Source organism: Leptosomus discolor, chromosome 5 (assembly GCF_034619465.1).
Source record: "Leptosomus discolor isolate bLepDis1 chromosome 5, bLepDis1.hap2, whole genome shotgun sequence".
In the NCBI taxonomy this organism is placed as follows: Eukaryota; Metazoa; Chordata; class Aves; order Leptosomiformes; family Leptosomidae; genus Leptosomus; species Leptosomus discolor.
Genome location: NC_141395.1, coordinates 70,485,105 through 70,499,872, shown reverse-complemented (window position 1 = coordinate 70,499,872; position 14,768 = coordinate 70,485,105). Strand labels below are relative to the sequence as shown.

Here is a 14,768-nt window from a genome sequence, read left to right as displayed (position 1 = left end):
AGGAGGCATGACAAGCTGGGATGCAGGAGAACTTTATTGTAGAAAAAACCCACAGAAAAGTCAGGAGTAGCAAGTTGAAGAGAACAGGTCTGAGTTGCAAGCGGGGTGGCTATCAGCTGAGATCCTTTGTTTGCAGTAGATTTTGCCACAGCAGCGTGTATTTCCAGCCATGCAGAGGCGGAGGGTCCTGAAGGTGTGTCCTCAATCTATGCCGTGGCTTCCCAGGTGTGGGAGGCTGATGTCAGGGGTGGTAGCGAGGGCCCTTAGCAGGGGTAGCGGCCTCTCCTGCCGCCGTAGCAGCCCAGGCCTCCAAAGCCATAGCCGAAGCCGTAGCCGAGGCCGAAGCCGCCGGAGGAGATGGGCACTCCCTGGGCGCTGAGTTCGTTGCCCACGGCAGCCGATGAGGAGGATCCGACGGCGGTGCTCTGGGGGAAGGAGGTGAGGATGGGTCCTGGCAGGGTGACCACCACGGTGGAGGGCTGGATGACGACGCGGGAGTCCTCGCACTGCCTGACACAGGGCTCGTTGCAGCTGTTAGCCAGCGGGGTGGGTCCGCAGGGGCTGCAGAGGCTGTTGCAGGCCATGGGGGTGGTGTGGAGGGTCCCTGGAAGAGAGGGTGTTGAGAGAGCGGAGGGGCGTGGGGGCGCGAGGGGTTGGAGGAGGGCGGTGGAGCGGGGAGGGGTGGTGTGGGGCTGTGGGGAGCGTGCGCGGCGGTGGGGAGGCGTGAGGGCTGGTGAGGCTGGGGCTGAGTGCGGTGGGAGAGAGGGGCCAGGTGGGGCAGGAGGAGGAGGGTCAGGGGGTTGCGGCTGACCTTGGGGAGCGAGGAGGAGAAGGCGTGAGGAGGAGAGGTGTGTGAGGGAGAGAGGCGCTGGGCCGGCTTTTATGGTGGTGCGCGAGGGGCGGGACGGCCTTGGGGCAGGACGGCATTTGGCAGCAGGCAGCTCTTGCCTGCCCCAGCCCTGATAGCAATGAGTGGGGTGTGTTTCCCTGGCCGCAACGCTCCCTCTTCATGTCCTGCTCTCGAGGACGTGTCCCCTTGGCCCTGGCGGCAGCTTTGAAGTGAGAGTCTTAGAGGCCAAAGGCTTGGTGCTGGTGGCGCGTGTCAGGGCGGGCAGAACACTTGGCCTAAGCGTCCCAGTGGTTTTGTGTCATCCGTGAGATCATCCCATGGCACTCGTGTGGTGTGGTTTGGGGGTGCGTTGTGAAGACGGGACCTCATTTCCTCGCATTCTTGGCTGGCTGGTCTGGGCTCTGCAGGTGTGCTGGGTGTGAGGGGCTGCCCCTTCCATCGTGTTTTGTCCCTCCCTGCCTTGATGCCAATCACTCAGCCTGTCTTTAGGCCTGGCCTTTTCCGTAGGGTGTCTTGGTGCCCCTCATGCTTGTGAGGTCGTAGCTTGGAGAACGGAGGCTGCCAGGTTGGGCTTGTGCCCCCTGGAGCCCTCTGTGGTCTGGCAGTTGATGCAGCCAGAGGAGGGCTGTTTGTGAGAGCAGGACGTTGTCCTGTCTGCCCTGGGTCAGAGCTATCAATCCCTGTGATGTGGGGAAGCCATCCGTGGCCCCCAATGGCTTGTGTTGGCCCATCTGTATAACTCCTCTTAGCTGAGTCAGGCATGTTTGCAGCCGGGGCTGTGGTATGATGCTTCTAACCAAGTAGAAGAAAGCTGGTGAAGATCTAGAGAAAAGATTTCTGAGGAGCAGCTGAGGAAACTGGGGATGTTTAATTTACAGAAGGGGACATCCGAGGGGAGACCTTATCACTGCCTTCGATCTCCCGAGAGGAGGTTGTAGTGAAGTGGGTGTCAGTCCCGAGAGGAGGTTGTAGTGAACTGGGTGTCAATCTCTTATTCCTAGTGAGGAGTGATAGGAGGGGAGGAAATGGCCTCACGTTGTGCCGAGGAAGCCTAGATTGATATTGGGGACAATTCCATCAGCACCAGTGTTATCAAGTAGTGGAACAGGCTGCCGAGGGAGGTTGTGGAGTCACCATCCTGGGAGGTGTTTAAAGGACGTGTAGGCGTGATGCTTAGAGGCATGGTTTAGTGGTGGACTTGGCAGTGTTAGGTTAACGGTTGGACTCGATAAAGTTAAAGGTATTTTCAACCCTTAGTGGCTCTGTGAATGTACATGGGATACGGTGCAAGGGCAGGTGAGTTTGTGGAGAATTTGTGACTGTGTCGACAGGCAGAGGGCGAGTAGGAGCATCAGGAGGGGAGCCAGGGCCTTTGGGGTCCTTACTTGGGGTGAGTGCTGAGGGGTGAGGCCCCTTCTCTGCACAGGGTTTGACGGTCAGAAAGAGGATTTGGAGATTGGCGAGGGGAACTGGAGGCGAGGATGCAGGACGTGTCTGCAGAGCCGAGGCCCTGGTGGTGGTGGTGGATGCGTGTATAAGGGTTGGTGAAGGGCAAGGCCTGCCCCAGTGGAGCCAAGGGGAGTGTTTAGCAGGCTGTTTGTCAGGCGAGCAGTGGTTGTTGCTGAGGAAGATGAAGGGAGGTGGGAAGGATTGCTCTGCGTCTGGATGTAGCCAAGTCATTGATGCCTGAGAGGTCATAGCCACGAATGCAGAGGGAGCTGGCCGACGTCCTTGGGTGGCTGCTCTCCGTGACCTTCTGCAAGTCCTGATGCGTGGGAGCAGCTCCGGAGGCCTGGAAGGGAGCTCATAGACCTGCTACTTGAAGAAGATCAGCAACGAAGTTCTGGGAAAGCAAAGGCTGCCTTGCCTGACATCATTTTGAGGAAAGGTAGTGGAGGAAATAGTCCAGGAAAGCACTGCCAAGCCCCGGAAAACAAGAAGGTGATGGGGAGTGATCAGCATCCATTTATGGAGGGAAAATCATGTTTGACTAACCTCCATGTCTTTTGGCTTGAAGTGAGTAGCTTTGTGGATGAGGAGACAGCCATGACTGGTGTTTCCTTGGAGTTTTCTATAAAGCCTTTGCCGCTTTCTGCCCTTCCATGCTCAACAACCAGATGAGAAATTCTGGATTGCGTAAGTGGCCAGTGAGGTGGACATCAAAGTAGGTATAACAGCTGAGCAGAGAGGCTTGTGGTGCAGTTGGAGGCAAGTGTGAAACGGAGTAGCCCAGGAGTCAGACCCATGGGGCCAACCATGCTGAAGAACCTGCTCAATGATGTGGGCAGTGGGACAAGTGCCCCCTTCAGAGGAAGCTGGCAGATGCTGCAATCTATGGTGGAGTGGCTGAGGCATGTGATGGTTGTGGCAACACTCACAGGGAGCTGGAGATGCTGGAGATTGGGGCAGAGAGGAATCTCCTGAAGTTGAAGAGGAGGAAATGCCAAGTCCTGCATCTGGGCAGGAATAGCGCTGGGCATCAGGACACGGTGGTGGCCAAGAGGCTGGAAAGCACCTTTGCTGAGCATGACTTTGTGGTGCTGATGGAGAAGCAGCGTACAACGAGGCAGTAATGCAGCCTTGAGGGAAAAGAGGCCAAGAGTCTCCAGGTCGGCGTTGGGAAGAGCGTTGCCAGCAGTTCGTGGGGACGTGATCTTGCTCTGTCTTCAGCACTGGTGGGGCCCTGTGTGGAGTTGTGTGTGCAGTTGAGGGTTCCACTGTGGAAGAAGGAACTGAAGTTGGTGGAGTGAGTTGAGTGCAGGGCCACCAAATCTCTGAAGGGACGGGGCATCCTTTCCATGAGGAGAATCTGAGAGAGCTGAGAGTTCTTTCCAGCAAGGAGGCGAGTCTGCGCAGGGGAGATGTAATCAATGTGTCTGAACTGCTGATAGGAGGGCATGAGGACCGGGGAGTCAGACTCTTCTCCTGGTTGCCCACGGCCAGGACAAGGGTGAATGGAGAAAGCTGACAAGACGTGCCATTGCCTTGGACAGAAGGCAAGGCTTTTTCAGTGAGAGGGTGGTCAATCAGTGGAACCAGTTGTGCAGGGAGGTGTTGGAATCTCCACCCTTGGAGATACTGAAATCCTGAGTGGACGTGGTCATGGATAGCCTTCTGGACGTGACCCTGCTTCAGTAGATAAGGATGAACAAGATGATCTCTAGAGTTTCCTTCGTAGTTCTACTTCCTGCATTTTGATTGCTGTTATGACCAGAGAATTGTGCAGGGGAAGAGAGTTGGTCAAGTCGTGGTGCCATGGAGAGCGTGTGTCACAGGCCTGGGTAGTAGCGCATAAGCATGTCCAACCCTTTGTTTGGGCAAGTGAACGTGACCATGTGTCACTTTCTAGAAGGCCCCTTGTGCTGCTCTGAGTGGTTGTTGTTGCTGGGGACATACCTCGTAGAGAGATTTGCGTCCTGTTTCCACCCACCCCAATGGCCTGTTGAGCCCTGGCTTTGTGCTGGGTGAGGATGGCAGACCCTTGGGAGAAGAAAGGCAGAGGAGGCATGTGAGGATGGGATGCAGGAATACTTTATTGTGGAAAAAAGCAATGAAAAGACAGGAGCGGCAAGTGGAAGGGAGCCAGCCTGAGGTGGCAGTAGGTCGACCATTAGCCGAAGCCCTTTCCTTGCTGTAGGTCTCGCCAGAGCACCGAGATCTTTCCGGCCCACAGTGGGAGCAGAAAAGTGGAAGTCCACTGTTGTGTCTGGCTTGTGAGAAGGCGTTTGCAGCGTAGAGTAGTGGACATAGCAGAAGGCACAATGCAAAGAGGGAAATGGGAGAAGAGCAGGAGGTCCACGGGCCATGTTTCCAGGCAGGCCAGGCTGGCCCTTTCCCTGCTTGCTTTGTGCTTGGAGAGGAGAACCAGTGGATGGGAAGCCCGTTGGCCTGCAAAGGCCTGAAGGTGTCTCCTGAATCCATGCTGTGGCTTCCTGGGTGTGGGAAGTTTGTGTCAGGGGTGGTGGCGAGGGCCCTTAGCAGGGGTAGCAGCCTCTCCTGCCGCCGTAGCAGCCCAGGCCTCCGAAGCCATAGCCGAAGCCGTAGCCGAGGCCGAAGCCGCCGGAGGAGATGGGCACTCCCTGGGCGCTGAGTTCGTTGCCCACGGCAGCCGATGAGGAGGATCCGACGGCGGTGCTCTGGGGGAAGGAGGTGAGGATGGGACCCGGCAGGGTGACCACCACGGTGGAGGGCTGGATGACGACACGGGAGTCCTCGCACTGCCTGACACAGGGCTCGTTGCAGCTGTTAGCCAGCGGGGTGGGTCCGCAGGGGCTGCAGAGGCTGTTGCAGGCCATGGGGGTGGTGTGGAGGGTCCCTGGAAGAGAGGGTGTTGAGAGAGCGGAGGGGCGTGGGGGCGCGAGGGGTTGGAGGAGGGCGGTGGAGCGGGGAGGGGTGGTGTGGGGCTGTGGGGAGCTTGCGCGGCGGTGGGAAGGCGTGAGGGCTGGTGAGGCTGGGGCCGAGCGCGGTGGGAGAGAGGGGCCAGGTGGGGCAGGAGGAGGAGGGTCAGGGGGTTGCGGCTGACCTTGGGGAGCGGGGAGGAGAAGGCGAGAGGAGGAGAGGTGTGTGAGGGAGAGAGGCGCTGGGCCGGCTTTTATGGTGGTGCGCGAGGGGCGGGACGGCCTTGGGGCAGGACGGCATTTGGCAGCAGGCAGCTCTTGCCTGCCCCAGCCCTGCCAGCAATGAGGTGGGGTGTGTTTCCCTGGCCGCAACGCTCCCTCTTCATGTCCTGCTCTCGAGGACGTGTCCCCTTGGCCCTGGCGGCAGCTTTGAGGTGAGAGGAGGTGTTTGGGTGAATTTGCATGGAAGTTCTGTGTCAGGGCATTTGGAGATGTAAATAAACAATGGGAGAATTGGGGTGTCAGCAGTGAGGTCATCCCATGGCACTCGCATCCTGTTGCCTGCGATCATTTCTCAGGTCCTTGTGGGGCAAGAGAGGGATTGGACGTAGTGGAGGGGAAATGGGAGGCGTGCCTGCTGCGCTGGGCACTGCTCCCGAGAACCTCGAGGGGATGTTTGCATGCCAAGGGGTTGATGGAGCACAATAGACTGGGCTGGACTAGACTGGACTAGAAGAGTCCATTGGGAAAGATCCTACAGTGATCATCTAGTCCAGCTGCCTGACCACTTTGGGACTGACCAAAAGTTAAAGCATGTTATTAAGGGCATTGTTTTTCCAAATGCCGCTTAAACGCTGACGGGCTTGGGGCATTGACCACCTCTCCAGGAAGCCTGTTCCTGTGTTTGACCACCCTCTCGATAAAGAACTATTTTCTACTCTCGAGTCTGAACCTCCCTGATGCAGTTTTGAACCATTCCGACAAATCCTCTCCCTGGATCCCAGGGAGAAGTGCTCAGCACCTTCCTCTCCGTGTCCCGTCCTCAGGAAGCTGCAGAGAGCCATGAGGTCTCTCCTCAGCCTCCTTCTCTCCAAACTAGACCAACGCAAATTCCTTAGCCGCTCCTCACAGGCCATGCCTTCCAGCCCTTCCACCAGCTCTGTTGCCCTCCTCGGGATGCACTGAAGACCTTCACATCCTTTTGAGATGGTAGGACCCAGATCTACACACAATACTCAAGGAGAGGCGGCACCAAGGCTCACTACAGCGGGATAATCAGCTCTTTTGACCGGCTGGTGATGGTTGATGCACCCCGGGGTGGGCTTTGGCCTCTTGGCTGCCAGGGCACTGCTGACTCACACTGAGCCTGCTGTCAGCCAGCAGCCCCACAGCCCTTTCTGCAGGGCCGCTCTCCAGCACCTCCTCTCCCCATTTCTGCTGGTGTGCAGCGTTCACCCCGGTCCTGGGTGCAGAACGTGGCATTTGCTCTTGTTAAATTTTGTGCCGTTGATGATTGCCCAGTGCTCCAAACGGGGCTTGTGAGTGGAGGGGTGCTGGAGGGCCTGGCAGGCAAGAGGCACGCTGGGCTGTGCTGGGGGTGCCAGTGGACTCACAGGTGCCCCCCTCCCCTGAAAGAGAGAGTTGTGCAACAGGCTGTACATACGTCCATGGGGAAAGATGGTTTGAAGCAGAAATGCTGCGGGAGGTACCTGATTTCGTTGCACTGCACAGAGGAATGTCTGTCATGGAGGTGAGCGAGGGGAGATGCAAAGTCCTGTTTCTGGGGAGGAGCCAATCCCAGGTAGAAGCAGTGGCTGGGGGGCCAACTGTAGAGAAAGCAGCTTAGCAGAGCAGGATCTTGTGTTCCTGGTGGAGAACATATGGCCCATGAGGTGGCAATGAACCTTTTGGCTAAAGGGTCCACGGGTCTCGAGGGCAGCATTTGGAGAAGCGTTGCCAGCAGGTTGAGGGCGGTGACCCTTCCTCTCTGCTCAGCACTGGTGAGGTCCTGTGTGAAGTGCTGTGTGTGGTTCTGGGCTCCTCAGTGTGAGAAGGTCAGGGGCTTGTTGGAGCAAGAGAGTGCAGGCCACCATGGGAGATGGTGCAGGGGCTGGAGCCTCCTTCCTAGGAGAGGAATCTGAGAGAGCTGGGAGCGTTTAGCCAGGAGATAAGGAAATGCAGGGAGGAGGCCATGAATGGGCCTAAATCGCAGCCGGGAGGGAATGAAGTGGAGGGATCCCGTCGCTTTGAAGCAGTGCGCACTAGTAAGAGAAGAGGCTGTGGGCACAATGGAAAGCAGATGGAATTCCCTGGGGAAAGAAGGCAAGGCTTTTTGCGTGTGAGGGTGGTCCAAGTGTGGAAGAGGTGGTGGAGTCTGTGTCCTGGGAGATACTGAAACCCTGACTGGCCGTAGTCCTGGATAACCTCTGCTGGAACTGGCCCTGTTTGAGCGGTGTGGTTGAAGCCAACGCTCTCCAGAGTTCCTGATGAATTCAATGGTTCTGTGATTCTGTTTGCTGGGAGGGCTGGAGGGTCATGGTGGGGAAGAGAGATAGTGAAGCGTGTGCTGGCATGGGGAGATCTCATCAGAGGTGTGTGCAGGGGAGCGTTGCGATGTCCGAGACTTTAACTAAAGCAGGTGATGGGCTTGTGTCACATTCTTGAAGACCCCAAGTGTCAGTTTTTGATGCTGTGGATGGCCATAACCTATTTTCTAAGAGAGGTCCCATGGCCCTTTTTCACGTAGCCCGATGGCTTGTTGAGCCCCAGGTTTGTGCTGGTTGAAGATGTCAGAGCCCTGGGAGAAGAAATGGAGTGGACACATGTTAGGCTGGGATGAAGATGTTTATTGAGGAAAACAAAGAGTGAAAATGCAAGAGCGGCAAGTGGAAGGAGCTGGTCTGAGCTGTCAGTAGGTCGACCATCAGCCAAAGTCCTTTCCTTCCTGTAGGTCTCAGCAGAGAACCATGATCTTCCTGGCCTGCAGTGGGAGCGGAACAGTGGAAATCCCCAGTGGTGTTTGGCTTGTAAGAAGGCGTTTGCAGCATAGAGTAGTGGACATAGCAGAAGGCACAACGCAAAGAGGGAAGCGGAAGAAGAGGAAGAGATCCATGGGCCGCTTTTCCAGACAGGTCGGGCTGGCTCCTTCCCTGCTTGCTTTGTGCCTGGAGAGAAGGAGCCATGGATGGGAAGCCCAACGGCCTGCAAGTGCCTGGCGGTGAGTCCTCAATCCATGCCGTAGCTTGCCGGGTGTGGGAGGTTGGTGTCAGGGGTGGTGGCGAGGGCCCTTAGCAGGGGTAGCGGCCTCTCCTGCCGCCGTAGCAGCCCAGGCCTCCGAAGCCATAGCCGAAGCCGTACCCGAGGCCGAAGCCGCCGGAGGAGATGGGCACTCCCTGGGCGCTGAGTTCGTTGCCCACGGCAGCCGATGAGGAGGATCCGACGGCGGTGCTCTGGGGGAAGGAGGTGAGGATGGGTCCTGGCAGGGTGACCACCACGGTGGAGGGCTGGATGACAACGCGGGAGTCCTCGCACTGCCTGACACAGGGCTCGTTGCAGCTGTTAGCCAGCGGGGTGGGTCCGCAGGGGCTGCAGAGGCTGTTGCAGGCCATGGGGGTGGTGTGGAGGGTCCCTGGAAGAGAGGGTGTTGAGAGAGCGGAGGGGCGTGGGGGCGCGAGGGGTTGGAGGAGGGCGGTGGAGCGGGGAGGGGTGGTGTGGGGCTGTGGGGAGCGTGCGCGGCGGTGGGGAGGCGTGAGGGCTGGTGAGGCTGGGGCCGAGCGCGGTGGGAGAGAGGGGCCAGGTGGGGCAGGAGGAGGAGGGTCAGGGGGTTGCGGCTGACCTTGGGGAGCGGGGAGGAGAAGGCGTGAGGAGGAGAGGTGTGTGAGGGAGAGAGGCGCTGGGCCGGCTTTTATGGTGGTGCGCGAGGGGCGGGACGGCCTTGGGGCAGGACGGCATTTGGCAGCAGGCAGCTCTTGCCTGCCCCAGCCCTGCCAGCAATGAGGTGGGGTGTGTTTCCCTGGCCGCAACGCTCCCTCTTCATGTCCTGCTCTCGAGGACGTGTCCCCTTGGCCCTGGAGGCAGCTTTGAAGTGAGAGTCTTAGAGGCCAAAGGCTTGGTGCTGGTGGCGCGTGTCAGGGCGGGCAGAACACTTGGCCTAAGCGTCCCAGTGGTTTTGTGTCATCCGTGAGATCATCCCATGGCACTCGTGTGGTGTGGTTTGGGGGTGCGTTGTGAAGACGGGACCTCATTTCCTCACATTCTTGGCTGGCTGGTCTGGGCTCTACAGGTGTGCTGGGCGTGAGGGGCTGCACCTTCCATCGTGTTTTGTCCCTCCCTGCCTTGATGCCAATCACTCAGCCTGTCTTTAGGCCTGACCTTTGCCGTTGGGTGTGATCTGATGGTGTCTTGGTGCCCCTCATGCTTGTGAGGTTGTATCTGGGAGAAAGGAGGCTTCAGGGTTGGGCTTGTGCCTCCTGGGGCCCCCTATGGGCTGACAGTTGAACCAGCCAGAGGAGGGCTTTTGTTAGAGCAGGACGTTGTCCTGTCTGCCCTGGGTCAGAGCTCTCAAGCCCTGTGATGTGGGGAGGCCATCCGTGGTCCTCAAAGTCTTGTGTTGTCCTCTCTTTATCAGTCTGCTTAGCTAGGGCAGGCATGTTTGCAGCCTGAGCTCTGGTATGATGTGTCCAAAGAAGAGCAAGGACGTGGTGAAGGATCTGGAGAACACGTCTTATGAGGAGTGGCTGAGGGAACTGGGGGTCTTTAGTTTGCTGAAGGTAACAGCTGAGGGGAGAAGTTTTCTCTGTCACAATGTGAAAGGAGGTTGTAGCAAGGTGGGTGTTAGTGTCTTATCCCTAGTGAGGAGTGGAGACAGCTTCAACTTGCACCGCAGGAGGTGTAGATTGGATATTAGGGACAATTTCAACACCAAAAGAGTTATCAAGCAATGGAATAGGATGCCCAAGGAAGTGGTGGAGTCACCATCCTGGGAGGTGTTTAAAAGACGTGTAGACCTGATGCTTAGAGGCATGGTTTATTGGTGGCCTTGGCAGTCTTAGGTTTATGGTTGGACTCGATAGAGTTAAGGGTATTTTCCAACCTCAGTGGCTCTATGATTGTACATGGGACACTCTGCAAGGATATTTTGTTTGTGGAAGCCCCGTGAGTGTGTCAAGAGGCAGAGCGGGAGCAGGAGCGTCAAGAGGGGAGCCAGGGCCTTTGGGGTCCTTACTTGGGGTGAGTGCCAAGAGGTGAGGCCTTTTCCCTGCTCAGGGTTTGACGGGCAGAAAGAGGATTTGGACACTGCCGAGGGGAAGTGGAGACGAGGATGCAGCACGTGTCTGCAGAGCCGAGGCCCTGGTGGTGGTGGTGGGTGCGTGCGGAAGGGTTGGTGAAGGGCAAGGCCTGCCCCAGTGGAGCCGAGGGGAGTGTTTTGCAGGCTGTTTGTCAGGCAAGCAGTGGTTGTTGCTGAGGACGATGAAGGGAGGTAGGAAGGATTGCTGTGCGTCTGGATATAGCCAAGTCGCTGAGGCCTGAGAGTTCGTAGTCACGAATGCTGAGGGAGCTGGCTGATGTCCTTGGGTGGCTACTCTCCATTATCTTGTGAAACTCCTGGTGGCTGGGAGCATTTTGTGGATGGAAGAGAGCTCAGAGCTCTTGTGTGTTGAAGGAAGATCTTATAAATTGGAGGCTGCGTAACCTTGACATAATTCTCACGGAATATGATATAGGAAATGTTTCTGGAAAGCCCTGCCAAGCCCCAGAAAAACAAGATGGTGATGGCAAGCGATCAGCATGGATTTATGAAGTGGTCATGATGCTGGACCGACCTCTGTGTCTTCTACCTTGAAGTGTGTGGCTTTGTGGACAAGGAGAGAGCTGTGGCAGGTCTTTCCCTGGAGTTTCCATAAAGACGTAACCGCTTTCTCCCCTTGCAGTCTCACCAACCAGCCAAGAAATGATGGGTTGTGTAAATGGCCAGTGAGGTGGGCTGCAAAGTGGTGGAAGGGCTGGGCCCAGAGACTTGTGGTGAGTGGCCTCACGTGCAGTGTGAGGCAAGTGTCAAGTGGTGAGGCCCAGGTGCCAGATCCATGGGGCCAACCTTGTAGAAGACCCTGCTCAATGACACGGGCAGTAGGATAAGTGCCCCCTCAGCAAGTGGACGGATGATGCATAATGTGTCAAAGTGGCTGAGGCACGGGATGGCTGTGGCGCCCTTCAGAGGGAGCTGGTGAGGCTGGAGACGGGGGCAGAGAGGAATCTCCTGAAGTTGAAGAGGGGGAAATGCCATGTCCTGCATCTGGGGAGGAATAGCTCTGGGCAGCAGGACATGGTGGTGGCCAAGAGGCTGGAAAGGCCCTTTGCTGAGCACGACTTTGTGGTGCTGGTGGAGAAGCAGCGGACTACGAGGCAGCAATGCAGCCTGGGTCAAAAGAGGCCGAGAGTCTCCAGGGCGGCGTTGGGAAGAGCATTGCCAGCACTTCATGGGGAAGTGATCTTGCTGTGCCTTCAGCACTGGTGAGGCCCCATGTGTAGTTGTGTGTGCAGTTGAGTGCTCTCCTGTGGAAGAAGGATCTGGACTTAGTGGAGCAAGTATAGGGCCACCAAGATGCAGAAGGGACAGGGACATCCTTAGTATGAGGAGAAGCTGAGAGAGCTGGAAGTTTTATTCAGCCAGGAGGCAAATCTGCATAGGGCAGCTGTCATCAGTGTGTCTAAACTGCTGATGGGAGGGGATGAGACCAGGGAGTCAGACTCTTCTCGTGGTGCCCACGGCCAGGACAAGGGTGAATGGAGACAGCTGACAAGACGTGCCACTGCCCTGGAAGAGAAGGCAAGGCTTTTTCAGTTTGAGGGTGTTCCAACAGTGGAAGTGGTTGTGCAGAGAGGTGTTGGAATCTCCATCTTTGGAGATACTGAAATTCTACACTGGATATGGTTGTGGACAGCCTGCTCGAGCTGGCCCTGCTTGAACAGGTTTGGATGAACAAGATCATCTCCAGAGTTTCCTTGCGCACTTAACGTTTCTGATTGCTGTGATGGCCAGAGAGTGGTGCTGGGGAAGAGAGTTGGTGAAGCATGTGGTACCACGGGGAGCTTGCGTCGGGGACGTGGGTAGTAGTGCATTAGCATCTCCGAGCCCGTGTTTGTGCAAGTGAAGGGCATGTGTCATGCTCTGGAAGGCCCCCTGTGCTGCTGTGAGTTGTGGCTCTAGCTGGGGCCGCACTTCGTATGAGAGACCTTGTCAGCCGGTTCCATCCACCCCAATGGGCTGTTGAGCCCTAGCTTTGTGCTGGGTGAGGTTGGCAGACTATTGGGAGAAGAAAGGAAGAGGAGGCATGATAAGCTGGGATGCAGGAGAACTTTATTGTAGAAAAAACCCACAGAAAAGTCAGGAGTAGCAAGTTGAAGAGAACAGGTCTGAGTTGCAAGCGGGGTGGCTATCAGCTGAGATCCTTTGTTTGCAGTAGATTTTGCCACAGCAGCGTGTATTTCCAGCCATGCAGAGGCGGAGGGTCCTGAAGGTGTGTCCTCAATCTATGCCGTGGCTTCCCAGGTGTGGGAGGCTGATGTCAGGGGTGGTAGCGAGGGCCCTTAGCAGGGGTAGCGGCCTCTCCTGCCGCCGTAGCAGCCCAGGCCTCCAAAGCCATAGCCGAAGCCGTAGCCGAGGCCGAAGCCGCCGGAGGAGATGGGCACTCCCTGGGCGCTGAGTTCGTTGCCCACGGCAGCCGATGAGGAGGATCCGACGGCGGTGCTCTGGGGGAAGGAGGTGAGGATGGGTCCTGGCAGGGTGACCACCACGGTGGAGGGCTGGATGACGACGCGGGAGTCCTCGCACTGCCTGACACAGGGCTCGTTGCAGCTGTTAGCCAGCGGGGTGGGTCCGCAGGGGCTGCAGAGGCTGTTGCAGGCCATGGGGGTGGTGTGGAGGGTCCCTGGAAGAGAGGGTGTTGAGAGAGCGGAGGGGCGTGGGGGCGCGAGGGGTTGGAGGAGGGCGGTGGAGCGGGGAGGGGTGGTGTGGGGCTGTGGGGAGCGTGCGCGGCGGTGGGGAGGCGTGAGGGCTGGTGAGGCTGGGGCTGAGTGCGGTGGGAGAGAGGGGCCAGGTGGGGCAGGAGGAGGAGGGTCAGGGGGTTGCGGCTGACCTTGGGGAGCGGGGAGGAGAAGGCGTGAGGAGGAGAGGTGTGTGAGGGAGAGAGGCGCTGGGCCGGCTTTTATGGTGGTGCGCGAGGGGCGGGACGGCCTTGGGGCAGGACGGCATTTGGCAGCAGGCAGCTCTTGCCTGCCCCAGCCCTGATAGCAATGAGTGGGGTGTGTTTCCCTGGCCGCAACGCTCCCTCTTCATGTCCTGCTCTCGAGGACGTGTCCCCTTGGCCCTGGCGGCAGCTTTGAAGTGAGAGTCTTAGAGGCCAAAGGCTTGGTGCTGGTGGCGCGTGTCAGGGCGGGCAGAACACTTGGCCTAAGCGTCCCAGTGGTTTTGTGTCATCCGTGAGATCATCCCATGGCACTCGTGTGGTGTGGTTTGGGGGTGCGTTGTGAAGACGGGACCTCATTTCCTCGCATTCTTGGCTGGCTGGTCTGGGCTCTGCAGGTGTGCTGGGTGTGAGGGGCTGCCCCTTCCATCGTGTTTTGTCCCTCCCTGCCTTGATGCCAATCACTCAGCCTGTCTTTAGGCCTGGCCTTTTCCGTAGGGTGTCTTGGTGCCCCTCATGCTTGTGAGGTCGTAGCTTGGAGAACGGAGGCTGCCAGGTTGGGCTTGTGCCCCCTGGAGCCCTCTGTGGTCTGGCAGTTGATGCAGCCAGAGGAGGGCTGTTTGTGAGAGCAGGACGTTGTCCTGTCTGCCCTGGGTCAGAGCTATCAATCCCTGTGATGTGGGGAAGCCATCCGTGGCCCCCAATGGCTTGTGTTGGCCCATCTGTATAACTCCTCTTAGCTGAGTCAGGCATGTTTGCAGCCGGGGCTGTGGTATGATGCTTCTAACCAAGTAGAAGAAAGCTGGTGAAGATCTAGAGAAAAGATTTCTGAGGAGCAGCTGAGGAAACTGGGGATGTTTAATTTACAGAAGGGGACATCCGAGGGGAGACCTTATCACTGCCTTCGATCTCCCGAGAGGAGGTTGTAGTGAAGTGGGTGTCAGTCCCGAGAGGAGGTTGTAGTGAACTGGGTGTCAATCTCTTATTCCTAGTGAGGAGTGATAGGAGGGGAGGAAATGGCCTCACGTTGTGCCGAGGAAGCCTAGATTGATATTGGGGACAATTCCATCAGCACCAGTGTTATCAAGTAGTGGAACAGGCTGCCGAGGGAGGTTGTGGAGTCACCATCCTGGGAGGTGTTTAAAGGACGTGTAGGCGTGATGCTTAGAGGCATGGTTTAGTGGTGGACTTGGCAGTGTTAGGTTAACGGTTGGACTCGATAAAGTTAAAGGTATTTTCAACCCTTAGTGGCTCTGTGAATGTACATGGGATACGGTGCAAGGGCAGGTGAGTTTGTGGAGAATTTGTGACTGTGTCGACAGGCAGAGGGCGAGTAGGAGCATCAGGAGGGGAGCCAGGGCCTTTGGGGTCCTTACTTGGGGTGAGTGCTGAGGGGTG

General features: G+C 57.4%; 4 pseudogenes; all 4 read right to left on the bottom strand.

Moving 5' to 3' along the window:
* Positions 1–263: 263 nt before the first annotated feature.
* On the bottom strand, positions 264–584 carry LOC147415621 (feather keratin pseudogene; annotated as a pseudogene).
* A 4,240-nt stretch (positions 585–4,824) lies between these two features.
* Positions 4,825–5,145, bottom strand: LOC147415620 (feather keratin pseudogene; annotated as a pseudogene).
* A 3,329-nt stretch (positions 5,146–8,474) lies between these two features.
* On the bottom strand, positions 8,475–8,795 carry LOC147415619 (feather keratin pseudogene; annotated as a pseudogene).
* A 3,979-nt stretch (positions 8,796–12,774) lies between these two features.
* On the bottom strand, positions 12,775–13,095 carry LOC147415618 (feather keratin pseudogene; annotated as a pseudogene).
* Between the last annotated feature and the right edge of the window lie 1,673 nt (positions 13,096–14,768).